The following is a 27,360-nucleotide window of genomic DNA, read 5'->3' as shown; positions in this document are numbered from 1 at the left end:
AGGGCTGGGTGCAATACAGTCAGTGTCCTCATGGCAGATGTTCTTAGTAACTTATCAGTACCCACTGTCCCTTTTCCTTGTTAATTGACAGATGGATTATAAATCGGGACCGTTTCTAAGTTTAGGGTAATTACAACAGTCCTGCTCCCAATTTCGAGTCTCTCTAACAATTAATGTGCTGGCCAATGAGACTTTGGAAGAAGACTTTCAGGGGTTTCTATGAAAGCCTAGCTTTCAAAATATAAGAGAATAAATGTGGCTGGTACTACCCTTTTTCTCCCACTTCTTCATGCTTTGGAGGAGATGTGAGTGGTATTTGGAGCTGCAGTAACCTGAAAGGCAGTTAACCATAAGGAAAAAGAGAATATAAGAGATCAAAAATTTGGAGGACATGGCCTTTACATAGTTGATAAATGCCAACCACTGTTCTTGGTCACAATGAGAGATCCAGATCATTAAAGAAACTATGTAATAAATATAACATATTGTATAACATATATATATATATATGTTTAACATAAGCATGTTCCTGAAATATTCTGGTTACTCCCATAATCATTATCATTCTACATATGAGAAAACTGAGGCTTGAAATATTCTGGATACTCCCATAATCATTATCATTCTACATATGAGAAAACTGAGGCTTAATGACATTCCAGAATTACAAAATAAGATGTGACTTACCCGTAGAAATATTGTTAACAACTCAATTCCTTCACAGTCTAACATAGATATAACAATTAAAAATGTGGCACTTTCATCTTAGCTGATAGAAACTTTTCAGCTAATAGTTTTAGAAAAACTATTTTCTAAATGTTTTTGTTTGCCAAATTTAAATTTCCTAAAAGAGATACTCTTGTTGAATTCAAATAGACTCAAAACTATTTTAGTCTAAAGAGGCTAAACTTGTCATTGCCTTAGGAAGAGATCATAAATAGCATCAATTCAAATTTTCAATGTTCAAGAAAAATATTAAAGCTGTTGAATTTGAGTCATCATTCTTTCTCAAAATCAAGGGACCTCCATAATGACAGCTTAATGACTACATCAATTTTCACAGTATTGAAATGAAGACAAGTGCATAAAAGCATCATTTTCCTATCATATGGGTAAAAACACAGAAAAGTGTCCCCAAAATATATTAGTGTGTTTCAAGATAAACACAGCGACAAACAATTCAATATTTTTTTATAGCAATGGGTACTAGAAGGTACTAAGCTCAATTTAAATGTGCATAACTTCATAAAACTTCACTAATCAAGACCACCAAGCCAACAGTTAATAAAGAATTCTAATTGTAGTTATGAAATTAACATAACTGGGAATAGAGGAGGTAGGAATTATTTTAATGGTATTATCTCTGGTTGACAAATCAGAGGTTCTATCTTTCACTGCCTTTCACTGACAAAAGTACCATTATAAGTAGAGAAATATTCTTCCCTGAGTGTTCTAAGTAGGTCCCAGGGATCCTGCAAACCTAGACATTCTCCAGACTCTTCCATTCTTCAGCACTTTGCCATTCTGGCACATATCCAGAGGACCATAGGCACTGACAAGATTGGACCTAATTTCATGGTCAATCTGCTTCACAGGCCTTCAGCCTTCTACACTGAACAGTATGTGTGTATATACATAAAATATAGGAAAATAGGAATTATACTACTTTGGAGAGACCAAAAAGTGACAGCATACATGACTAGTCATCCTAAGAATGTCTAGCTGAAAATATCAGGTACTATATAACAATAAGACTTTAAGTACATACAATTATTTTAAAATATTTCTGGTATCAGATATGTTTTGCTATTACTTCCCTAGTTTGAGAAGAAATGAAAGTACAAGAAGTGTGTTATGTTGTCAGCAATGTAATTTTTTTAATTAAAATAGACAATGTCCTTAATTTGATATTTTGGTGACTCAAAAATTTAATGGAAAATAAAGTCAAGGGGTTATTCTATGTTACTGCAAATATAATGCATTCCACAAATCAAAATATTCAGGCCAATTTTACTGGGAGTTTTAGACTAATCTGGATGCAGCTGTGAGAAGAAACTTCAACTTAACTGCTGACATTCAGGACATTACCTTTTGTTGTGGAATCACAGTTTACATTCTTCAAGTACAAATTAGGTCAGTAAAGCTGAACAAAATACATATTGGTCATCTGATGTAAGCATCAGAGTCAAAAGATTACTTATAACACTTTGGTATTTTGTGAGTAAATAGAGAACAATTCTGTAGAAAGCAAAACAAAAATGTATCCTGATCTTTAAGGTACCAAATAAGGCAATAATCAATGCTTTCTTTCTGGGAAAAGGAGCTACCTAGATAAACTGTAAAATTCTAATACCTAAGTTCTACACTCATTTTATTTACAACTCAATGCTACTTCATACATACTTTACTAATTTTTCCTTACTGAATTGTAAAATTAATATGAAAAAGGAAAGGAGAAATTTTACTATATTAGGTTCCAAAATATTTAAGAACTGTGTGTATTATTATTTGTATGGAATTTTTATTGTGGCAAATACTTTAAGAAATTAAAAAGAATCATATAATTTCTCCCCTTTTCAGTTAAAAAAATACTTGGGTACATGTTTAATTAGAGGCTGTGGTTTAAACTTTGGAAAGTGTAAGTTTTTGAATTCATCACTTGAAGAAACACCTGGGGAAGTTTCCTGAGATGGAGTTCCTGAATCAATATATACATATTCATGTAAATTATCCTTATGCACATATATATAGGCATTACTGAGAAAGTGCCTTAGAGAACATTTTACACTTATTAGATATTTTATTTCAACTGAAATTAAAATGATGGAAATTATAAATACTTATGGGTTGAAAGGGGCAAGACAGGAAAGAGGACCAATAAATAAGGAGGTTGTTGTGCTAATTTGGGAGATGATGGTGGCATGATCTAAGGAATAAGGTAACAGGGATATAGGGAAACAAATAATTCAACACTTTCTAATGCATGAAGCAGAGACAATATGCAGATACAGGGTAGTGTGTGTTTGTGTGTATGTGTGTGTATGTAAGAGAAGAAGAAGAAGGAGGCTCAATGTAGAGACACTATCATCTAGGAGTTTTGTGAATATACAGAAATTTAAGACAGTCCTTCTATTAAAATCTTCTAATCTAGCAAACATTAAAAAATTATGTAAAATCTAATTTTAAATATTAAAATATTATACAGAAAGTAAAATGATATGACTGAAATGGAAAACTGTACAGTGGTTCCTCAAAAAGTTAAAAACAGAATTATTATGTGATTCAACTATTCCATTCCCAGATCTAGATACAGAAGTAGTGAAAGCACAGTCTTGAACAGATATTTGTATGCTCACATTCACAGTAGCATTGTTTACAGAAGTTAAAATACAGAAACAACTCCATTGCCCTTCTCAGACATTTTATGGAAATCTCTAAGTTCTGGATTAAGAAATACACTTTATAGCATAATGAGTGCACTGGCCACAGAGGTATTTAAATAGGGGAATACCATGATCAACGTGATGTTTGAGAAAGATGGTTACAGTATTTTGATTATGGTTTTTAGAACAACTTAAAACTGGTATATTTTGATGAATATTAAATAATGATAAAATAATTTTGCATTTAAATACTGTGTCATTCAAAACTTTTCTGAGTTTTTTTTACACATTAATTAATTTGGCTTTAACATTATGTACAGAACATTAAAGTAGTTATTGTTAAATATTTACATTTACTTAAATGTGGAATCTAAGGCACAGCCCAGTGATTTGGATAATGAAATTGATATTTAAACATAGATAATCTTGATACCATCCCAGAACTCTTATTTACTGCTTATGCTGTGGCTCTTTAAAATTACAACTCTTTCAAGGTCACTATTAGTATGCCCTGTGTTATCAGCTACACGATTTCAAAATTATAAATATGGTAATTTTGTATCTGTACATATGTACCACTTGTCAATCTGTGTTGAGTACTCTGCAGAACCAAGAAGTGCATCAGATGGCTGATACCATAGTGTGACAATATCACTTGAGTAGGTCTTGTGGGAACTGACATGGATCTGGCTAGTCATTAATAGGGAAAAAAAGCAAAAAAAAATTAAATATACTGAAATCGATTACAAATATAGAAAATGTCTTATTTCCTATCCTCATCATGACTTCATTCACAGGGATACTGAGATGGCTACTCAATGGTTTCTTGAAGTTTCAACAAAATTGATTTTATGAATTCTGCTGAGCACTTGTGGTCTTGGGCCAGCATATCATTATATAATTAAACTAAATACAATAATTCTGAGACACAAATTTTTACTTACTTTCATGTGCTGAATGTACCTGGTATAAGGTGTAGATGTTTAGTTTTTCTTAATCAAAGCTTAAAATGTTTTCCTTTTGTCCATTAGTCAAAGTGCCAAAATTATTTTCTAGCTAAAATTAAATTAATCCAAAATAGGTCAGTGACACTGAGATACAGAATTTTACTTGCCACAGTTATAAGCTCTTATCACCTCTAACCTAATTCTAACATTTACTTGTTATACTATTTTTTATTAAATATCCTGAAGTCATTAATCTACAATCCAGTTGAGTTTTACTGACAATTTCCTTGCAGAAATCCATTCAGAAAAGTTTTCCATGGAATAGAAATTAAAATGTATTCTGTACTCTTCTTGTTACATGGATAATTTTAGACTAGAGAGACCTCATTGCTTTTGAGTATTACTAATTGCTGTAAATAATGCAAAACATTTTCTATTCCTTTGTCAATTTAATATGGAATACGCTAATTATCCAGAAATGAATACTAGAGTTCTCAATTTTATCCATCATTTGTACTACTGTTATTATCATCTCTAAAGTTATAAATCCTGATCACTTGAAGAAGGAGCAATTTTGAAAGGTAGATTAAGAAAATAAATTTATTTTTACCATACATTTTAATTCAAATGAGAATTATTTAAGGCTGTGATTACTATTACATGTAATTTTATATGACACATAAATTTATATATCTTTTTAAAATATGAAAAATATCAAAAACTTAAGTCAATACTTTATTACATGGGATAAAAATTGTATAAGCCACACCAGAAAGTTAAATCATGGCTAATGGTAACTGGAACGATGCTGACACCATTTTATTTATTATCAATTTTACTATTAATCTCTCAGCTTTGAGAAACAAGTATAACAAATTATTTTCTATAATATTTGGTAATTAAGATGATGGAAGGTAGCTTTCTGATTTATCTTTCAGATGCTAAGACTGAGTTATATGGAGGAAAAGAACAGAGCTATAAATTTGCTTATCCTATTGCTTTGCAAGTTTCCAGTGGTAGTTGCCCCAATTTACTCTCCTGCTCCTGAGAAGATTGTGAACTAGCATGCTTGTCCAAATAGGTTTCTGGTCTACAAACAGAATTTTGGTATAGGTATGAAATAAAATAAATAACCTCTCAAACTCAACTAACTGTCACATGATTCTACACAAGTCAATTTTTATCATTAATGCAAATGACTATATTGTAATTCCTAGACATCTAATTTTCATTGGTCATGAAAAAAGGGTAGAATTTTCAAGAGGATCAAGAACAACTAACAGTATAAAGAATCAAACTGAATTGACCCTCACTTACTTGTAGCCCCAAGTGTATTTATTATGCAATAAAATAAATAACAAAAGCAAGAAAGCTGATTATATTATCTCATGGAAAAATAAGAATTTTTTTCTCTCTCTTTTGTTTTTTCTTTTCTTCTTCTTTTATTATTACTTGAGATTTAACCCAGGGTCACTTTACAACTGAGCTATTATTTTGAGTCAGGGTCTTGCTTAATTGTTTAAGGGCTTTGCTAACTCTATGAGGCTGTTCTTGATTTTGCAATCATTCTGTCTCTGTCTCCCAAACCACTGGGTTTGCAGGCATGCATCAATGCACCTGGCAGTAATTAGAATTTCTTATTGACCTGTGAGCAGATAAAATTTGCTTTGCTTCCTTTAAAGAAGTTAGAGGCAAAATTTAAAGCACTCAGAGAATTCCCAGATAAAAGTGGAGTTTTGATGGTCCTGGGCATTTCTTTTGCATTTCAAATACTCATGAATGTTTCTCTCTCACAGCCATTCATTTTTCGATTATGTCAAAGAATAGTAAATGCAGTTTGACAAAGAGAGAAGGAGGGGTGGGGACAATTAAAAGGGAAATAGTGACAAACTATTTAAAAAAGACTGTATAATCTATGCAAGCAAATATAAATAATATCTTTTTTGTTTAAACATGGTTGGCCCACTCATTTCTGTTTTAAGGAAAGAAATAAAAATAGAAATTTATGCTTCAAACAAATAGCAAAATACTAAGTGGGTATGCGGGGGCACCTGGCTCTCCTTGCAGTGCTTGACAGAGTTCCACTCAAGGATGATTGCAGAGACTCATCCTAAAAGGATTGTAGCCAGATGTATGCCTCCCTAGCTTGGATGTTATTCTGTGGAGTTTTCCTAATAATATATTACTCACTTCAGTCTGAGGATCGTGCTAGAGGTGATGGGAATAATTATACAAATTTCCAGAAAAACATCACGGAGACAAAACACATGTCGAAACCCTGTGATGTTAAACTCACTACAGGAGAATGTTTTTATTATGTTAAAAATCAAACACTGCATTTACTGGCACAGCCAGAACCTGTTGGGGTACAGAAATTTATATATAACAATGTTTCCCCAAGTTCTAAACACAAAGCATCTCCCACAGTAGCTACTAGATATGGACCAGCTTATTTTATCAATGGCAAACCCTGGTACCCCCCTAAAGGCAAGCCCTTAGAGAAGGTAGATATAGATCGCCCCCTGTCTCCTACAGGGTGGTTTAATTCAGATGATGGTTTTGTTTATGTGTGGTGGTAAGGTAAAAGAATAAGGTTTCACAACATTCCTTCCTTCCTACAAAGAATATGTCACCCCTATAATAAATGTTGGTACATAATAACCGTTGGGACCGCTGCCCTCCTGTAACCCTTAACTCAGCAATTTGGATATTAACCAGATGGACCTAGTGGAAATGGTCATGTGAGATTATTTGTTTATTGCTTTACTGCAAAAATAGTAAGAATAGTCTTAGGTCATATAGAGTTTAGATATTAAGGAAATAAACATTGTATTAGCTCATTGACATAGTTAGATATTCTTAAAATAATTGTGATTAAGTAAGGATAATCTGTAAGGTTACTGTTTTCTCATAATCTTTTGGTAAAAACAATTTCTGCCTATGCTTTGGAAACTTCTTTGATTTTATTGATCAAAAGCCTGTCATCATAGCCTGAAGAAAAATGTATATAAACCCAGCCTTCCCCAGAATAAAGTGGGATTAATTGCACCAGAACTAGAGTCTGTGTCTCATTCTCCATCCATCGCCGACGCTGTCTCCCCCACCCCGTTTACCAGTGTGGAACCCATGAACTCCTGCTAGGTCTGGACCCCGGCATGGGTAGATGTATACAAATTGCCAAAGACAAATTCATTATTTAAAAAGTAAATTTTTATAATAACCTGAAATACTCATACTTGTAAAATTTAGTGAAATTTTCCAAAAGAAACTATTGGAATAATTTGTGAAAAATTAAAAATGCAATTTTGGAAAACTGAATGGGTTCTTAAAAACTAAGTTCTACAAAAGTATTCTAGAGTAAATAAATTTCAAAGCTAATCTAAAAGTTTTCTCTTCTTCTAGTAGAAACAATTTACTCAAAGCAAAAAGAACATATAATTTTGTTTTACTCTGAAGTACCTTAAAATCAGATTGCCTAAAAGGTAAATAACTACCAATTGAATTACTAAGCACATACTAAATGCAGTCTTGCTGGCAAGAACATAAAGGGACCCCCTTTCAGAGATGGATTTTAAATTCTTGGGTCTTGGAACTCATTTTAAGTTCTTAAAAATTAAGGACCCCAAGTATTTTTACTTATATAGATTACTGCTGATGTTTGCCATAAAATATGAGAAAAAATAAAACAGTTATGCATTAAAAACACCTCTCATATTAGCATGAATAACATTTTTAAGAAATTTTTTTTCCAAAAAATTAATTACAAATGGTCTTTTTAAACATTCCAATAAATTGTTTAGAGTCTATTTTGATAGAAGACAGCTGTATTCTGTATTTGCTTTTGCTTTCTATCTATTGTAATATGTTGCTTTACTCCATATCACAACATATTATAATACATATAGCTATATGAAGAAAATCACATCTCACTGATATGAAGAGGCAAAAGAGGAGAAACATTTTAATAGTATTTTCTAATTTCTTCAGATAATATTCTTTGATATATTATTATTAAATTAAATTATTTCTTCAAGGTTATATGGTAACTTAAATTATAATCCATAAACTATTCATACTTTTGTTAAAATTCATCTTGCACTTTAAGTGAATCTTCTACCAGGCATGATTCTGTAATATGAGGTGCTGATAACTGAAAAAATATTTATTCTTGAGTTAAAGATTGAAATTTTTAATTTTTATTCAAAATTTATTAAAACCTCTATTTTTTAATATCACATCTGACCTCATCAGAAAAGTTTCTAAGTAATGTAAATATATTAAGCTCAGAGCAGCAGATCAAAAAATTCAAAATATAATTTGTAGTTTTAAACCTGAATTTTAGTATTGGCAAGAAATACCTGCAGTTCATTTCCTTGAAGTAACAAGATTAATTCATTAATTCAAGAAAAATCAGTCAACTATCTAAACCTGAATAACCACAGCTTGTCTGTTGGTCATTTTTTGTAGAAAAAAATGATGTTCTGTGAATAAAATATGGGGCTAGTTCAGCTTGTCAAATAATCACCCAAAATCTTTTCCTTGAGATAACTGTAGTATTTCTGTGTGCAGTCAATGTGCTTTTATATAATTCCCATTTCGTTATACATATAAACACAAAAGTACTAGACATTTACTCAAGGATGAAAATTTAATAAAATTAATGCATTTTACTGCTTGGAAAAATAACTTAAGTGTAACTGATACTTTGTCGTTAACAATGTGCAGTGGTGAAGAATACCATGATATAATTTGGTGGCACTGCCTGAACATATACCAAGAAAGAACAGTTTTATCCTTATTGCTTCTGGATCAACAGTGCAAATATTAACACAGGGAAAAAAGCAAATAATATTTAGTGCACTTCTGAAAATATATTTTTACCTCAGGACACTGCCTGAAAGGGTATCAGAAACCTGGAGTCCATGGGCCACACCTGGGAACCCACGTCTTTTAGTATTTCTTACTAACAACCAACATGATCCATCCACAGAATTCTGAAAATTATTGTTCAGTAACAATAAAAAATTTCCAAACTCATATGAAAGTGATAACATATTGGGACAATGGTTTTTCTTTTATACCTAACCATCTGGAGGAATTTATAAATATTTAATCATTCCATACCAAAATCTGCTAGCTTTAAATCCTGTTTTTCATTAATGAGAAGGCTTTGTGGTTTCAAGTATTAATGTAACACCATTCTTCTGTGGCAAAAAGTTAACCCATGTAGAATTTAGTATAGAAACAGCTACAAAAGCAAAAAAGTAAAAATTAGTCTTACAGATATGAAGATACACTTTGGTATTAGCATAATCTATGGTAAGTAGAAAAGCAACTGACTTAGAATAGTAAAAGAAAAAAAAAAAGACCTTGTAATATAAAGCTGCTCCCCCATCTTTATGCTGCATTTATTACTCCACCTCCCAATATCTTGTCACTCTCCCCACTCTTTCCACTGCAGCCATTTCCCCACCTTCCAACTACTTGTTAGTCTGTGAACATCCTAGCTAGCTACTGGTTCATCAGTCAGCTTGCAAGTATCCTTCTCCATTATTGGTCCCCTGTTAGCCTGGTGGAATTCAACTGCTTAAGGATAGCTTCCCCGCCATCTTTTCTCATGCTTTCTCTCTCCTACCCTTTCCTTCTCTCTCCTCCTCACTTTTCATAATCTCTCTTGAAAGTACCCTTTCTCTTTTTCTTCCATTTTCTTTCTTACCCTACAGGGAGACACTCTGTTTGCTTAATAAACCCTCTTATGTCAATTCCCATGTCCAGTGTGGTTTTTGTGGGTTTCTTACATTGGTGCTGTGACTTGGATGGGCTCTTCCACTGTCTCTTAAGCAAGTGAAACCCCATCTGATGCCCCAGTGCCCCCCAGACACAGCCTCACCTTCCATTCTGCCTGGATGCTCTGCTCTGCTCTGCATCAATCACTGGACCTCAGATTGGTGAGTCCCTTAGGTGGGTTCCCCTAGGCCAACTTCAACACTCCTCTGCCAACCTGAGAAGGGACTATTGAGTATCTGGGACCCTCGAGGTGGCTGAGGGGTGGTGGCACCCCAAGTCAAGACTTTTATAGTTTTGGCTGGCCCCATTAGTCGATCTTATCTGCTAGGTGGGTACCTAATTTTATGATGGAGATTCTCTCTCAGGTTTGAGGCTCATCTTTGTGCTCATACTTGTACTCACCCTCAAAAACCCTGACGTCAGGTTCTCAACCCTCCTTGGCTTTTGTCTGGCCTCACATTGATGCTTGTGTGACACCACCATTGATGTGCTGCCTCCTCTTCAGTCGACTACTCTGGCCTCAGGATGCTCTGGACACAGACTTGGCCATATCAGTCTTCACCATGGGATCTGGGTCCTCTATTCCAGCAGATTCACCCATGGGATGTCTGTTAGAAAACTTTAGAATCTTTCACCTGACCCCCGGCTTTAAGCCATCAAAACTTAATGATATTTGGCCACAGTACCCTTTAGAAAATCAATCAAAAATGGCCACATAATGGCACACAGCTTCTGTGAGCCAGTGGACAGATAGAAAGGGATTCCTTATCTTCAAGTCTCTTATTTCTTGCTTCTTGGCTCTTCCTGCAAATTCAAACATTTCCTTTTGGCTTCTTCTCCCCCTCTTAACCCCTCCTCCTCCTCCAAGTTCCACTCAGTTCTGTTTCTGCTTCCATTTCCCAGCCCAGCCAACCTAGTCCTCCTGCCACAAGGTCCTGCATATAGCAATGTGGAGGGAGTAACCAGCCCAACAATCAGTGGCATGTCCCAGTAAGGAGTATCATATAGCAGCCCCATTCCTCAAGAGTAGTGGGAGATATTTCAAAATTTTCTGCATTCAGTCCTGAATTGATTACTAACCAGGGAAAAGGGTTAAAATGCCCTAGGTATCAAGTATCTGTGAGCCTATTATCTCCTTTCAGATCTCAGTCAAGGCTTACATTTAAATGTAAATGGAGGAAGCCAGAATGCTTATTGGGAGACCGGTCTCAAACTCAAGGAAAAAAGTCCATTTTAAATTTCTCCTGGGCTGCAATACAGAATACTTTATTTCTCCCTTTTAACTTCTCTCTGCCCTTCCCCTTCTCACTGTCTCATGGTATAATTAATGGCCATTATCATTTTTTTTCTAGAACTTTTGTTTTTCTTAAATGCTATATTCTTGAGCTCACAATTTTGATCCTACATACCTAGGTTAATGATTTTTTGATCAGTTCTTTTTATACAACTCTAGAGTTATTTTTGAACCTCTGTTACATTGCAATGGAGATAAACATTACAAGGCCTTTGCTTTTGTCTTAAATATAAGAACACATAAAATTAAAATTTAAAAAAATGAATCCAAATACTTTAAATTCATGTGATTTAAAAAGGTTCAATTTAAATTGGGTAAAATAATAGAAGTAAAATGTCTTTAAAATTAACTCACAAGTCTCTAGGTGGTCACACCAATAAAATGTTGATGTTTATAAAATGTCTAACATCAATTTTTCTAGGACTTTTCTCCAACAGGAAAGAGACTGCAAATACTGTTGATAAACTTGTCTGAGATCTTGGATTTTCTACAATAAGATGAGTGAATTAGAGTTGACATGTATGGAATTACTCAAACATGTTTGTTAGAGACATCCGATTAATTTACAAAGTTATTCCATGGAGTAACATACTTAAACATTATTCTTTGTATATTAAGTGTGTTCATATTTTCCAGGTATAAAACCTCTCCCCAACTTTCTTTAATTCATATTTTAGATATAATTTTAAATTTTGTTAAGTAGTGTTCATATAGACTCAGGAGTCAGTATATAAAAACTTCTTAATATGACATTTAAGAAAGAGTGTAATGCACAGTAGCAGAAATGGAATAGCAGTGACTGAGATTGGGGTCTCTGACCTCATGACTGTGGCATGCCTGGTGCCTGGGAGTGTTCCTGTGCAGGGGCAAAATATGCTTAACTGTTGTGGCAGTACCCTTCCTGTGGAGGCTCTATACAGGAGTCCTAACAGCTCTGACATTGATATCAGGCACACAGCTCTTGGGAAGGAAGGAATTCTTTTGCTAGATAACCAGTGTTTCAGGAGCTCCCTTCTCTGGTTTCTGTCCTCCTTACGATAACTCTGGACAGTGGACTTCCTTGAAAGCTACACAGAATTCCTAATGTTGCACTTCGCAGTTGTGAAAAAAAGTTACGTAGATGTTCTAGTCACTGTAACTTTCCTGAAAATGAAGAATAATGCTTAAATACATATATAAAAATTGCTGACATACTCTTTAGATCTGCATTTCCATCAGAGAAAAGAGCTCCATCTGATCTCAGCTTTATCTTCCAAAATCTGTATTTATAAACCTTTATTTTCTAATACTCTTTGCCCCTCACTGAACTTGAGAATTTCATCATGCTGGTCATGGCAAAAGAGGGAAAAATTAGCTTCAGGATTAGAACATTTTACCTAAGATTTGTGAAGAACCCTGCCTTACCTCAGATAAGGCTCTGCCTCACCCTGCAGCATGTTTGAATGGCTCCAAATTAAGTCAGACTTTAACTCATTTGAAGTTGTGCTCAAAAGTTTGATGATTGTTGTAAAGATTACTGTTATCTCAAACAGGGTATGTAATGAATAACTCAGCCAAAATTCAAGATAGCTATTGCACAAACTGAATGTTTTACTCTTGGTGATTCCATTTTGCATTTTCCTTGTAAACTCTAACTATTGCCTGATTATTATTTTGCTGAAGTACTGCTTCAAGAGAAAACACTATAAATTAACTTGAAATCATATAGGACAGATAATGTAGACTCCAATTAGATAAAAGGGGGTAAATAACTGTACACTTATAGACAACTTAAGATGTACACTTATGTTAGCCCACTAAAATAAAGACTGAAAGCTACAAAAGAGAGATTCTTAGGCAAATGTGCCTGATAACTATTGAGAGAAACTGCCAGAATCAGAAGTTTTTAGTCAGTTTAAGACCTACAGACACAGGTAGGCTTAATCTATAGATATCTCTTCTAAATATTGTGTTTATATTCCTGATAACCTGGACAATGTTAAAGTTCCCAAATAAAGGCCTTGTCTTCTCCAGCCTTTGGTAGGCCTTGTTATGGGAACAACTTCTCAGTTCTTCCACCCTCTAGTGAGGATATTCATTGGCATGTTCCAGATTCTGCAACATTTATTGTATACTAATCTCATTTAAGTACTCATGTCCTTTTGTTCTCCTCTCATAGAAGTATATACCCCCAGATGCCTTTACAAACTGCTCTTCCCCAACCAGACTTCTACCATGGACCCCTTGGTTGACCTGATTTCTAAAAAGGGAACTCCAAACTGCTTGCCCCACACTGCCCCCTTCCAGCTCAAAGAAGCCAGAGCAGTCATCACCCTCCTTTCCATACAGCTGTAAAGCAGTTCCTAAAATTAGAGGGGGGAGTAAAGCCAGAACTGGGGACAGGCAGTTGATGCAGAAATATGGGATCATTCAAATTGAGGAAAAGAAGTCCATGAAAGCCATATGCCTCTGGAAATCTAGAAGTTGAAGACTGCCCCTGGGAGAATGGACTATTTACATCTCACCTGCAAAATCGGGCCTAGCCACGTAGGCAGGAAGGATAGAAAATGTGGGAAAGAACTGAAGAACAAAAGATTTTCTTATAAAAACAAAAGCAAGGGAATGTAATATAAAGCTGCTCCTCTGTCCCTTATGCTGCTGCCATTTCCCCATCTCCCAACTACTTGTCAGTCTGTGAACATCCTAGCTAGCTATTAGTTCATCAGTCAGCTTGCAAGTATCCTTCTCCATTATTGGTCCCCTGTTAGCCTGGTGGAATTCAACTGCTTAAGGATAGCTTCCCTGCCATCTTTTCTCATGCTTTCTCTCTCCTACTCACTTTCTTTCTGTCTCCTGCTGGATTTTTACACTCTCTCTTACACATGCCCTTTCTCTTGTCCTTTCTTTTTCTCTCTTACCCTGCAGGGAGACACTGTTTGCTTAATAAACCCTCTTATGTCAATTTCCATGTCCAGCATGGTTTTCATAGGTTTCTTACAGACATTATATTACTTTAAGGACCATGCCTTTACCATTTTGAGTTGTTTTCTCAATTTTAGTTTATATTGTTCAATTTGAAGCATCTATCATTTGTGTCATCAGTGTCATGAAAATAAGTATTATAAGCATAACAATATTTTGTTTTCATAGTAACAGTTCATTTATTAGAGAAAACAGCTTAAACAGACATATCCTCTATATTACTAAAGCTCATAGTTTTATTATAAAATTCCAGTATGTCAACTAAACACAGGCATTTATTCCCTTAAAAATCAATGTGATCTGGGCTAATACATTTAAGTATGGCATTGGACTGAGTGGCTTTATGTAAGTTTCAGGTATCAGAGAGAATAGGGCTGCATACCTTGACAAATTACTGGTTATAAAAATAACTCAATCATCTTTTAACATCTACCTCCTGGACAGTTTAATTTTAGCAATTCCTACTCAGTTTCAAAATCAGCTATGATTCAAAAAGGGGTAATGCACTCTAGTGCTCTGAAAAAACTAATTTCTATAAGGCTAATGATAGAGGTACTTTGTGTATTGTGATGAAAAGGGAGATGTGGAACACATCTTGATTTTCTGGGGTTACCAAAAATAACCTAAAGTACTGAAGACTCAAGAATTACCTTCAGTTTACTTATAGATGAAAACTGACATCTTAATACCAAAAATAAGCCAAGACAGCTGGTGATGAATGGCAGGAATGCCTCTGGTGGTTTTTTGGAGGGGTGTAGTAGGGATTGAACTCAAGAGCACTGTATATCAGAGCTATGCCCCCAACTCTTTTGCATTTTGATTCTGAGACAGGGTCTCATTAAATTGCTCAGGCTGGCCTCAAGTTTGTGATTTGCCTACCTCAGTTTCCCAAGTAGCTGGTTTGTGGGTTTGCACTACCATATCTGGCCTGAATAAATTGTAGACTGTGAAGTCTTCAGACTTCACATATTTATTTGTTTTGAAAACTCTGAAGTTACTGTTTTAATATATTTCTGTTGGGTTGCTTTGGGGTTTCAGTGGTGAACACAGCTACCTTTCAGTATATTTATGTTAAATTTTACATTTGGAAAACACTAAATGTGATTTTAACAAACAATAAAATATTTTCCAACTATTTAGAACTAACTTAAAAGACTTCTCAAACCTCTGTCAAATTATGATAATTAAAACCTATTTACTTTCCAAATTAGTGCTAATATAAAAGGAGAAAGAATCAGAATTTTAAAACCTGAGATCTACAAATTGCTTTACAACACCTTGCAAAGGACAAAATAAACTATGATGAAAACAATCCTCATAAAATGTATATGAAAATACTTTTAAATCCTTGTTATAAAATTTTAAGCAATGTATTAGCCATATGTTCAGACCTCTCTTTCAATAACAGAAACTGACTTCCCTTTATATTTACCAAATTCACTATTAAAAAAATGTAGGTTTGAAGTTACTAATTTACCATCTACAGAATTATAAAGGTCTCAAACACACAAGATGGGACAGTCTATTTTCAAAACATGTTTCTATAAACTGTTGAACTTTGTACAAATAAAATCTTTGAAAATGTAAAATATACCACTCAGAACAGTGAAGTCCATAAGAATACAAGTATGTCAAGTTCTTTTATTTATCTAGTAACTTCAGGGTATCTTCTGTATATGGTTATTATAGCAAACTTCTTTAGCATTATTTGAATTCTTAGATGTACTGCAAAAACATAATTATATTACTATTCCATCTGACATTACAGATAGTTACTTCAAACAAATAAATCACAATAGCTACATGTTTCTGGCCTTACTTATAACCCTTATTCATAATTGATAACCCTGAAAAGTCACTGTTATTATATAATTTAATACAATTTTAAATATACCAGGACAGTTCACCATTTAAAGGTGGCCTTTTGCAAAATGTACCGATCATTTGGATTATTTCAGAAAGTAAAATATACCTGCAGATTTATTCTACACATGTTAGACAATCAGTTATAATGTGAAATAAGATATCAAAAATATTTTAGAAGACTTTTTAAATAAAGCAGTTTTACTAAAAGGTATGATCCCAGGAAAGCTATAGGATAATAAACAGAAGTTGAGTAAATAAGCCAATCAGAAAATTCCAAAGATTGATTATGAGGTTGGTATATTTCACTGTGCAATCTAGCTCATTTTCTTTACACTTTAACATTACACAATAAACATACCTTTACATTGTGCATACTCATGATGATCCCACAGTAATCCATGTACTGTTTTATTTCCATACCATGAAAAAGCACAGCATTTTACCATATGATAACACAGTTTTCAGAATGCATGACTGATTAACTTAATAATAATTAACTTTTTTTAAAAAATTGTTTGTCAAGAAAAGATACAGAATGCACCACCTAATCTATTTAAATACCCAATAAATAAACAACAATGGCCCTGGGGCTGTTAAAAATGTTTGACTTTCTATTACTAAAAAAAAAAAAAAAAAAAAAAAAAATACTGAGTATTTTTTAAATGCTTACCAGATACTCAAGGACCAGAGTCAAAGGTTTATCTGGGGAACAATCTCATGCAAGGTTACTATGTTTACATGTTTTAAATCCTTTAAGAGTGAAACTGTAAAACAGAAATGAAAGCCAATTTTTTAGTCTGTGGAGGGCCAAATTTTATAAAAACTTGAAGTAAGTTTAGCATATAAACCAAGTGTTATAATATTCTCAAGTTAAAAACAGCACTTTGCCAAGGGGATGAGTGGTAGAAAAACTGAAGGTATCAACTTTTACCATTTTTGTGATTTTGAATTTGACAGTATAGTACCCAAGGTTATCTCTAATGTTACAACTCACCATCTTCTGGTTCAAGGGAGGCTTTCTTTTGCTATACTGCTAATCAGTTGCCTCAAATATTATTATTTGTTTTGGTACCAGGGATTGAACCTGAGTCACATCCCTAGCCCCTCTGCTTTTTCTTTAGTTTTTATTTTGAGGCAGGGTCTAGCTAAGTTGCTTAGGTACTCACTAAGTTGCTGAGGCTGGCTTCAAACATGCCATCCTGCCTCTGCATTCTGAGCCACTTGGAATGAAGGCATTTACCACTATGTCTGAATCAAACCAATTTTGAATAATTCACTTTTTGAATAAAATGGTATCATGACATGTTTTTAAATAGTTCATTTATTTCTTATATTTAATATATGCAGCTAATTTACAGTTAACCATGCTTCCCATGTACCAATATGTAAAATTTCCCTATCAGATATTTATCTATGTCACTACTTTAAATGACTTCATAATATTTCAATGTACATTAAGAATATTCTTTCTACTGAATATGTTAATTTTTGAAATAATTTTTAATGGTCTAATTATATCTTCCAGTCACTTATTATTTCTCTCTGCTTTATTTTTTATAATTACTATTATAGAACTTTGGTTTTAAAACAGTCTAAATAAATATACTTTCTCTTATAGCTGTACTAGGTGTGCCTTCTTCGTGTTCCAAACAGATCTCTTTAATACCACCAAATTCTCTGTCACCTTACTTCTTCCTCTATAAACTGTTGCATATGTACCCTATAAAACATATTTTGGAAGAACAATGAAGAACAATAAAGAGCCCTAACTGAATTTCTAATTTCTAAGCATGCTGAATTCCATCTTGCAAAGAAAACTCTACAAAGTCCAGTATTAGATTTTCTTATGGCAAAAATGACTTTCAATTACATACACATAGCTTCCATGTTTTTATAAGACCAAACAGTGTCTCAATGGTATAAAACAAGAATTTAATTTACTTTTTGTGCTTTATTTCAAATTAAGATTTGGATCCATAGTATTAAAATCAAAGGTGCTTTCCCTGTAATGGTATATGAATACTGAATGACACTGAGCACATTAAATGAAAGAATAATTATACTGTTAAATCAAAAACATTATTTTCAGGTTTCCAAACTTTTCAAAATCTTTATACATTAATTCTTTTAAAAAGAAAAGAAGCTTCCCTATCAACTGCCTGTTATTATTTTCCTGCTCTTTATTATTTATTACTTCTATCTTTTTTATTTCTTACTCTTTATTATTTTTTACTTATTTTCTTGCATTTTATTTCTGTGGAAGATGGAATGTTTCAAAATTAGTAGCATTACAGGTAGTGACAAGTTCAAGAAAAAGTCACATTTTAAGAATTACTTACCCTTCAATGAAATGTTTTTATTTCTAAAGTTATTTTTTAGAAATTTTAACTCATGCAATTTCCCATGACAGCACAGACATAAGACTGCTAGGAGGCTAAAAAAACAGAGGCCTGTTGTGTTACCAAGAAAGGAAAATATTTTGTGTCTTAATAAAAGATTTTAAGCCTTTAAAAAATACTCATTTTCTCTCAAACTGATAGAATACTTTCAAGAATTGAAAGTTTCAATCCTCCTGATTTTGTTACCTTTTCAGATCAAGATATAATTGTTTAGACAGTAATGCTCACAATTTTGTATGATTGACAAAACCGTACACTTAGATGATGAACATGAGAGTCTTACATTTTTAAAAAAATAATTTACTTATCTTTCCAAACTTTTCCACTTTTATGTAGGTTTCCATTTTCCCAAGCTCAATTTCTGACTGCAAGTAAAACTATGATAAATTCAGTATTCATTCTTAAAATTTTATCTCTTCCTCAACTTCCAAAACTCTCCAATTCTACAGTGTTTAAGAATAGAAAGAGTTAGTTATAGTCAAGTTGTTGAATATTGATCAAGTTTTAAAATATACTTGATATTGGAATATTGAAAGTGTCAAAAGCATCAGTATTTATAATTAAAATAGTCAACCAACCTTATATATGGATTGGATAATTGTCTGCAGTGAATTCCTTGTTTTATTTCAGGACCCCAAATTTTAAACTACCACAGACTTAGATTTTAAGATACTAAAGAATTTGTAAAAATTACTATTTGATTTTCCTTTTAACTTAATCATAAAACAATTTTCTGACTGATCTTTTAATTCCTATGGAGACATGAAACCAACAAAATGTGATTTGTTTTCAGGTTCTCCAATCAAAATACATTTAAAAAGAAAACCAATTTACATTCTACTATAGATCAGAAAACATGCAAACAGAAAACCAGTAATGTAAGTCTTAATCTTTCTTCTTTAAAAGCTTTAAAATTGAGTTCCCAAACCCTTCCTTTTAAACTTTAAACTCACTGCTTATTTTGCATTGAGTCAATAAATGAAGTACATGTAATATATCAAAATATGTCAAAGAAACCCAATATATCCAATGTATATTTTAAAAGAAAATTTTAAAATGTAAGCAACGTTAACACCAAAGTTTTGAAAAAAAAAGTACAAACAGGTGGAAAGTAGAAACTGAGAGAACAAAATTTTAAAAAATAGTAAACAGAAAAATAAGAATTTTCTTAAAAAATATTATCTAGAATCCATTTGCAATAGTAGAAGATACAATAATAATCTGAAAACGATTTACTTCTTGCATAGATGATGTTAATGTCTTTAAATAAAAAGCTAGTAAAAGGATATAATGCAGAACTTCAGTTTTCATAGGTATACAAATCATATTAAATTTTTAAAATATTGCATTATACTCTAATCCTAGAGAATCAAATATACATTTTTTCTGGAGTTGTCAAATAAAATAAAACTGATACTTGGTGATTAGGCTTGGCATCACTTACCACTTTAGACAAAACAATAAACGTTCCAAACTTGAATGGCCAAAAGTAGGAAAAGTCCTGAAAAGAAATTATTTTTATCCTTTTGCTTCAATGACATACACAAAGTTAAAATGATGTAGAAAACTGCAGGTCCAACTAAGAAGTGCTTAATTCAATTTTGATAAACTAAAACTCTACTCATTGATAGTTTATTACTATGTGACTGATGAAGGGCTTCTTTTTGTTTTTGTTTTTTTTATTTTTGTTACCTTTTCTCTTCATATATATGTTTTTCACAAAAAAAATTAAATTAGAGAAATGAAGTTTTAGAATCATTGTATACTACCTACCCAGGTACTGTCTTTTATATAACTAATTATTTAATAAGTTCTTGTTTTCTACTACCAATAGCTATGCAGTATAATGAAACAAAACTATAAGATACAACACTTTCCAGAAATAAATACGTTTTTACCTCATTATGGTTAATGAGGCCAACAGCCCACTCTTTGGTACATGACAGTCTGATTCCAATAATTTTGCACTTTATATAAAAAAGTGATGTTTACAAGGTTAACAAAACTATGATAAAATGACATTATTTTCTTATATCTATCTGTGGAATTCAGATGTTTAAATTTACAAATATGGAACTCTGAAAATTCAACTTGAATTTTAAGTTTTGTGTCATCTTTTACTGAGAGAAAATAAGACTACTTTGAGAACACACATAAGCCAATATGAAAAAAACAATAAATATCCATGAAAAAGTTATATAAAGTCATTGTCTATAATGATGAGAGTACATGAGAAGACATGACTGTGATCTAGAAACCTTTTCTTCTCAGTAGTAGGGAAATTTTCTTACTCATGTGTGTATGTTTATTGAATATGAGAATATCCTTAACATGAAGTACACACTGGTCTATTGTTGATCTTGACAAAAACAATGGAGTTTGCTTTAAAGATTATGTAAGTGAAAAAATATATTTTGTAAGTGTACTGACTATAAATTAATCATTTTAAAGGTGAGAAGTTACTATACAGTGTAAGCAATGACTTGTGAAGTATACATAAGAAATTTAAGACTACAAGGACCACTCTTCAGAGAATAAAATTTAATGACATTAGAATATGCTAAAAATCTGGTTTTTTTTTTTTAAAGAGTAACAGGTTGGTAATAATTAACTGTGTATTTCAGCTAGTGGAGGGGATTGTGAATGTTCCCAACACAAAGAAATAATAAATATTTAAGGTGATAGATATGCCAGTTACACTCATCTGTTCAGCACACATATATAAATGTATTAAAATGTTAGTATGCTCAATAAATATATAAAATTATATGCCAATTAAAAATAAAATTATACATAAAGAAAAACAATTATAATACTGTAATTATGAAGTTAAATTTGAATAATCAGTCTCTAATATAAACAGCACCACAGAATTCCACCCATGCAAGAAAGTGGAGAATTCAAGCAAAAGGCAGATTCATTAGAGAACTATCAGATCCTAATGCAAAGAGTAAAGCATACAGCAATACCCATTTTAATAATTTCCAACCTTAAGGATTTAATGATCACACCTGAGTAATAATTACTATAATTAATTAATTTTTAAATAAAATTTTTAGAAAAATTTGCTTGCATTTATATCTGTTGAACACAAGATTGGCAATAGATATAATCACTAGCTTATTTACATGCTCTCCAGTGGAAATTATTCAGAGGACAGAAGACAAAACTCATTTATTTAACACCTACCAAACACAATGTTAGGTGCTGAGCATACAATGAAGAAGGCAGACATGATCCCCGCTCTCATGAATTCAAAATCCAGAATGAATTGCACCTTATTATGAATATTTTGAAACTTTAAAAGTTGCATAAAAATAGAAATAGTAACTAAAAATAACAATGAACTTTATATTTTAATGTAATATAAAAACTACCTTTTTAAAATTCATTTTTATCATAAACAAATGAGATATATCTCATTTCTCTGTAAAAGAAGTAGAGGCATAACATTTGTATATTCATGCATTTATCTAGACTAATAGTTTTTGATTGGTCCCATTAATTTTTTCTTCCCCCACACCCGTCCAACCCCTCTTATCACTCATTATAATCCCTCCTTACTCCATTCTTGCCCCCCTCCTACTCCCTATATGTGTCATCATTTGCTTATCAGCAATATCATTCATCCTTTGGTTTTTTGAGATTTTTTTATCTCACTTAGCATGATATTCTCCAATTTTATACCTTTGCCAGCAATCACCATAATATTATTATTTTTAATGGCTGAGTAATATTCCAGATTTATATATATATATATATATATATATATATATATATATATATATATATATATATATATACCACAGTTTCTTTATCCATTCATCAATTGAAGGACATATAGTTTGGTTCCACAATCTGGCTATTGTGAATTGAGTAGCTATGAACATTGATGTGGCTGTATCTCTGTAGTATGCTGATTTTAAGTCTTTGGGTATAGGCCAAAGAGTGGGATCACTGGGTCAAATGGTGGTTCCATTCCAAGTTTTCTAAGAAATCTCTACACTACTTTCCAGAGTGGCTGCACTAATTTGCAGACCCACCAGCAATATATGAGAGTACCTTTTTCCCCACATCCTCGCCAACTATTGTTGATAGTATTCTTGATAATCGCCATTCTAATTGGGGTGAGATGGAATATTAGTGTAGTTTTGATTTGCATTTCTCTTATTCTAAAGATGGTGAACATTTTTCATATGTTTGTTGATTGCTTGTAGATCTTCTGTGAAGTGTCTGTTCATTTACTTAGCCCATTTGTTGATTGGGTTATTTGTATTCTTTGTGTAGATTTTTTTGACTTCTTTGTTTTTCTGGATATTAGTGCTCTATCTGAAGTTTGAGTGGGAAAGATTTTCTCCCAATTTGTTGGTTCTCTCTTTGCATTGCTGATAGTTTCCTTTGCTGAGAGAAAGCTATTTAGTTTAAATCTATCCCAGTTATTGATTCTTGCTTTTATTTCTTGTGCTATGGGTGTCCTGTTAAGGAAGTCTGATCCTAAGCCAACATGTTGAAGATTTGGACCTACTTTTTCTTCTATAAGATAAAGGGCCTCTGGTCTGATTTCAAGGTCCTTGATCCATTTTGAGTTGATTTATGTGCAGCGTGAGCAATAGGAGTTTAGTTTCATTCTGTTGCATATGGATTTCCAATTTTCCCAACATCATTTGTTGAAGAGGCTATCTTTTCTCCATTGCATATTTTTGGCACCTTTGTCTAGCATGAGAAAATTATATTTATTTGGGTTTGTGTTCATGTGCTCTATTCTGTACCTTTGATCTACCTGTCTACTTTGGTAACAATACCATGCCATTTTTATTTAATATTTTATTTAAGCATTTAATATTGCTTTGTAGGATAGTTTTAGTTCTGGTATTGTGGTACACCCTGCTTCACTCCTCCTGCTAAGAATTGCTTTAGGTACTCTGGGTTTCTTATTCCTCCAGATAAATTTCATGATTGCTTGATCTATTTATGCAAGGTACATCATTAGGATATTAATTGGAATTGCATTGAATCTGTATAGCACTTTTGGTGGTATGGCCATTTTGACAATATTTGTTCTGCCTATCCAAGAGCATTGGAGATCTTTCCTTCTTCTAAGGTTGTCTTTAATTTCTTTCTTTAGTATTCTGTAGTTCTCATTGCAGAGGTCTTTCACTTTTTTGTTAGATTGATTCCCAAGTATTTTATTTTTTTCAATGCTATTGTGAATGGGGTTGTTTTCCTAACTTCTCTTTCTGAAGATTCATCACTTATGTATAAAAATGCATTGGATTCATGGGCATTGACCTTATATCCTGCTATATTACTGAATTGACTTATGAGATCTAAAAGTTTTCTGGTGCAATTTTCTGATTCCCCTAAATATATAATCATGTCATCAGCAAACAAGGATAGTTTGAGTTCTTCTTTTTCTATTCATATTCCTTTAATTTTCTTCATCTAATTGCTCTGGCTAGAGTTTCAAGGACAATGTTAAATAGAAGTAGTGAAAGAGGGCATCCCTGCCTTGTTTCAGTTTTTAGGGGTAATGCTTTCAGTTTTTCACCTTTTAGAATGATATTGGCCATGGGCTTAACATACATGACCTTTACAGTGTTAAGGAATGTTCCCACTATCCCTATTTTTTCTAGTGTTTTGTGCATAAAATGATGGTGTATTTCATCAAATGCTTTTTCTGCATCTATTGAAATAATTGTGTGAGTCTTGCCTTTAAGTCTGTTGAAATGATGAATGACAATTATTGATTTCCAAATGTTGAACCAACCTTGCATCCCTGGGATAAAACCCACTTGATCGTGGTGCACTATCTATCTAATATATTTTTGTATGCAATTTGCTAAAATTTTGTTGAAAATTTTTGCATCAATGTTCATTAAGAATATTGGTCTGAAATTTTCTTTCCTTGATGTGTATCTGTCTGCTTTAGGTATCAGGGTGATACTGGATTCATAAAATGAAATACTTCTATTTCATGAAATACTTCGAGAATTATTGGAATGAGTTCTTCTTTAAAGGTTTTGTAGAACTCAGCTGAGAACCCATCTGTTCCTGGACTTTTCTTTGTTGTTAGGCTTTTGATGACTGCTATTTCATTACTTGAAATTGATCTATTTAAATTGTGTATGTCCTCCTCATTCAGTTTAGATAATTCATATGTCTCTAGAAACCTGTTAATGCATTCAAGAATTTCTATTTTGTTGTATATACTTTCAAAACAGCTTCTGATTATGTTTTGTATTTCAATCATGTCTGTTGTTATATTTCCTTGTTCATTCCGAATTTTAGTAATTTGGGTTATCTCTCTCCTTCTCTTTGTTAGCATGACTAAGGATTTATCAATTTTGTTTATTCTTTCAAAGAAACAACTATTTATTTTGTCAATTTTTTCTATTGTTTCTTTTGTTGCAACTTCATTGATTTCAGCTCTGATTTTAACCACTTCCTGTCTTCTACTACTTTGGGTGTTGCTCTGTTCTTCTTTTTCTAGGACTTTGAGCTGTAGTGTTATGTCATTTATTTGTTTATTTTTTCTTCTTTTATTGAATGTACTCTATGAAATAAAATTTTCTCTAAGTACTGCTTTCATAGTGTTCCAGTGATTTTGATATGATGTGTCTTTAATCACATTTACCTGTAAGAATTTTTTATTTCATTCCTGATATCTTGTTCTATCTATTCATCATACAGCAATATATTATGTATTCTCCAGATGTTGGGGTAGTTTCTGTTTTTTACTCTGTCATTTATTTCTATTTTCAATCCATTATGATCTGATAGAATACAAGGTAGCATCTCTATCTTCTTGTATTTGCTAACATTAACTTTGTGGCATTAAATATGGTCTATTTCAGAGAAGGATCCATCTGCTTCTGAGAAGAAAGTGTAGTCACTCTTTGTTGAATGGTATATTCTATAAATATCCATGAAGTTGAAATTATTGATTGTGTTATTTAGATCTATGGTTTCTTTGTTCAATTTTTTTTTTTTTTTTGGAGGATCTGTCCAGTGGTGAGAAATGTGTGTTAAAATCACCTAGCATTATTTTGTTGTGGTCTATTTGAATTCTGGTTTTGAGAAGAATTTGTTTGACGTATATTGATGAGCCACTGTTTGGAGCATAGATATGTATGATTATTATGTCTTGTTGATTTATTCTTCCCTTAAGCTGTATGTAATGTCCTTCTTTATCCCTTCTCACTAGTTTTGGGTTGAAGTCCACATTATCTGAAATGAGGATGGATACTCCAGCATTTTTACTGTGTCCGTGTGCATGGTATGTTTTTTCCCATCCTTTCACCTTTAGTCTATGGGTATCTCTTTCTATGAGATGAGTCTCTTGCAGGCAGCAAATTGTTGGATCATCTTTTTTAATCCACTCTGCCAGTCTGTTTTTGATTGATGAGTTCAGGCCATTAACATTCAGGGTTATTATTGTGATATGATTTGTATTCCCAGTCATTTGGCTCATTTTTTTTTACATGACTTGTTCCTTTAGGGTAGTTCTTCCCTTTACTGATTTACATCAATGTTTTTCATCTGTTCCTCATGGAATATTTTGCTGAGAATGTTCTGCAGTGCCACCTTTCTTTTTGTAAATTCTTTTAGCTTTTGTTTATCATGAGAGAATTTTATTTTGTCATCAAATCTGAAGGTAAGTTTTGCTGGGTATAAGATTCTTGGTTGGCATCCATTTTCTTTCAGGGCTTAAAAATGTTGTTCCAGGCTGTTCTAGCTTCTAGGGTCTGGATTGAAAAATCTGCTGATATCTGTATTGGTTTCCCCCTGAATGTAATTTGATTCTATCATATCGCACCCTTTAAAATTCTGTCTTTATTTTGTATGTTAAGTATTTTCATTGTAATGTGCCTTGGTATGGGTTTGTTGTAATTTTGTGTACTTGGAGTCCTATAAGCCTCTTGTACTTGATTTTCCACTTCATTCTTCAGATGTGGGAAATTTTCTGATATTATTTTATTGAAGATTGTTCACTCCTTTGTTTCTTTAAGATTTCCTCAATCCTAATAATTCTTAAATTTGGCCTTTTCAAGATATTCCATAGTTCTTGTAGATTCTGTTCATGATTTTTTATCATCTTCTCTGTTTGGTCAACTATGTCTTCAAGATTAAATATTTTGTCTGCAATATCTGAGTTTCTGTCTTCCAGGTATTCTATCCTATTTGTTATGCTGTCTATAGAGTTTTTAATTTGATTCATTTTTTCCTTTACTTCAAGGCTTTCTGTTTGTTTTTATCAATATCTCTAACTCTTTATTGAAATGATCTTTGCTTCCTGTATTTGCTTTTTTAACTCTTGATTGATGTGATTATTCAATACCTGCATTTCTTCTTTCATCCTGTCATTCAATGTTGCATTTGCTCTTTCATCTTCTTGTTTGCTTCCCTGAACATTTTAATTATGTACATTCTGAACTCCTTTTTTGAAATATCTTCTGCCATGCTGTCATTGGATTTTATTGATGTAGCATCTAGGTTTGTTTGGGACATTTTCTTCCCTTGTTTTCTCATATTGCTCAGGTATCTACCCCTCTAGTAGTGAAACTCTGGGATATTGCAGATTTCCTCTATTGACTAATATTGTCTCTGTAGATTTCCAATAATTCACCTCTTAGCCTTCAGTAGCCTGAATTCTTGGGGGACCTTGATAATGTGGTGCTCCACTAGGAAGCTGCCACTCTAGGGGTAGTGGCCTTCAGGTGAGG

The 27,360-nt window shown here is 32.7% G+C and overlaps 1 pseudogene across 1 annotated transcript in view; it reads right to left on the bottom strand.

Moving 5' to 3' along the window:
* Window positions 1-287: 287 nt before the first annotated feature.
* The window catches only part of LOC306642651 (cyclin-dependent kinase 17-like), a 54,564-nt pseudogene continuing 27,491 nt past the window's right edge, over window positions 288-27,360 (bottom strand). Inside the window, exons 5-8 of the transcript in view lie at window positions 18,946-19,002; window positions 17,845-17,958; window positions 16,909-17,002; window positions 288-332 (exon numbers count right to left, since the gene is read on the bottom strand). The product of the transcript in view is annotated as a cyclin-dependent kinase 17-like (transcript). The remainder of the gene's footprint in view (window positions 333-16,908; window positions 17,003-17,844; window positions 17,959-18,945; window positions 19,003-27,360) is intronic.

The sequence above is a fragment of the Sciurus vulgaris genome (genome assembly GCF_902686455.1).
Source record: "Sciurus vulgaris genome assembly, chromosome: 13".
Lineage (NCBI taxonomy): Eukaryota > Metazoa > Chordata > Mammalia > Rodentia > Sciuridae > Sciurus > Sciurus vulgaris.
This window is presented reverse-complemented; position numbering and strand designations above follow the sequence as displayed.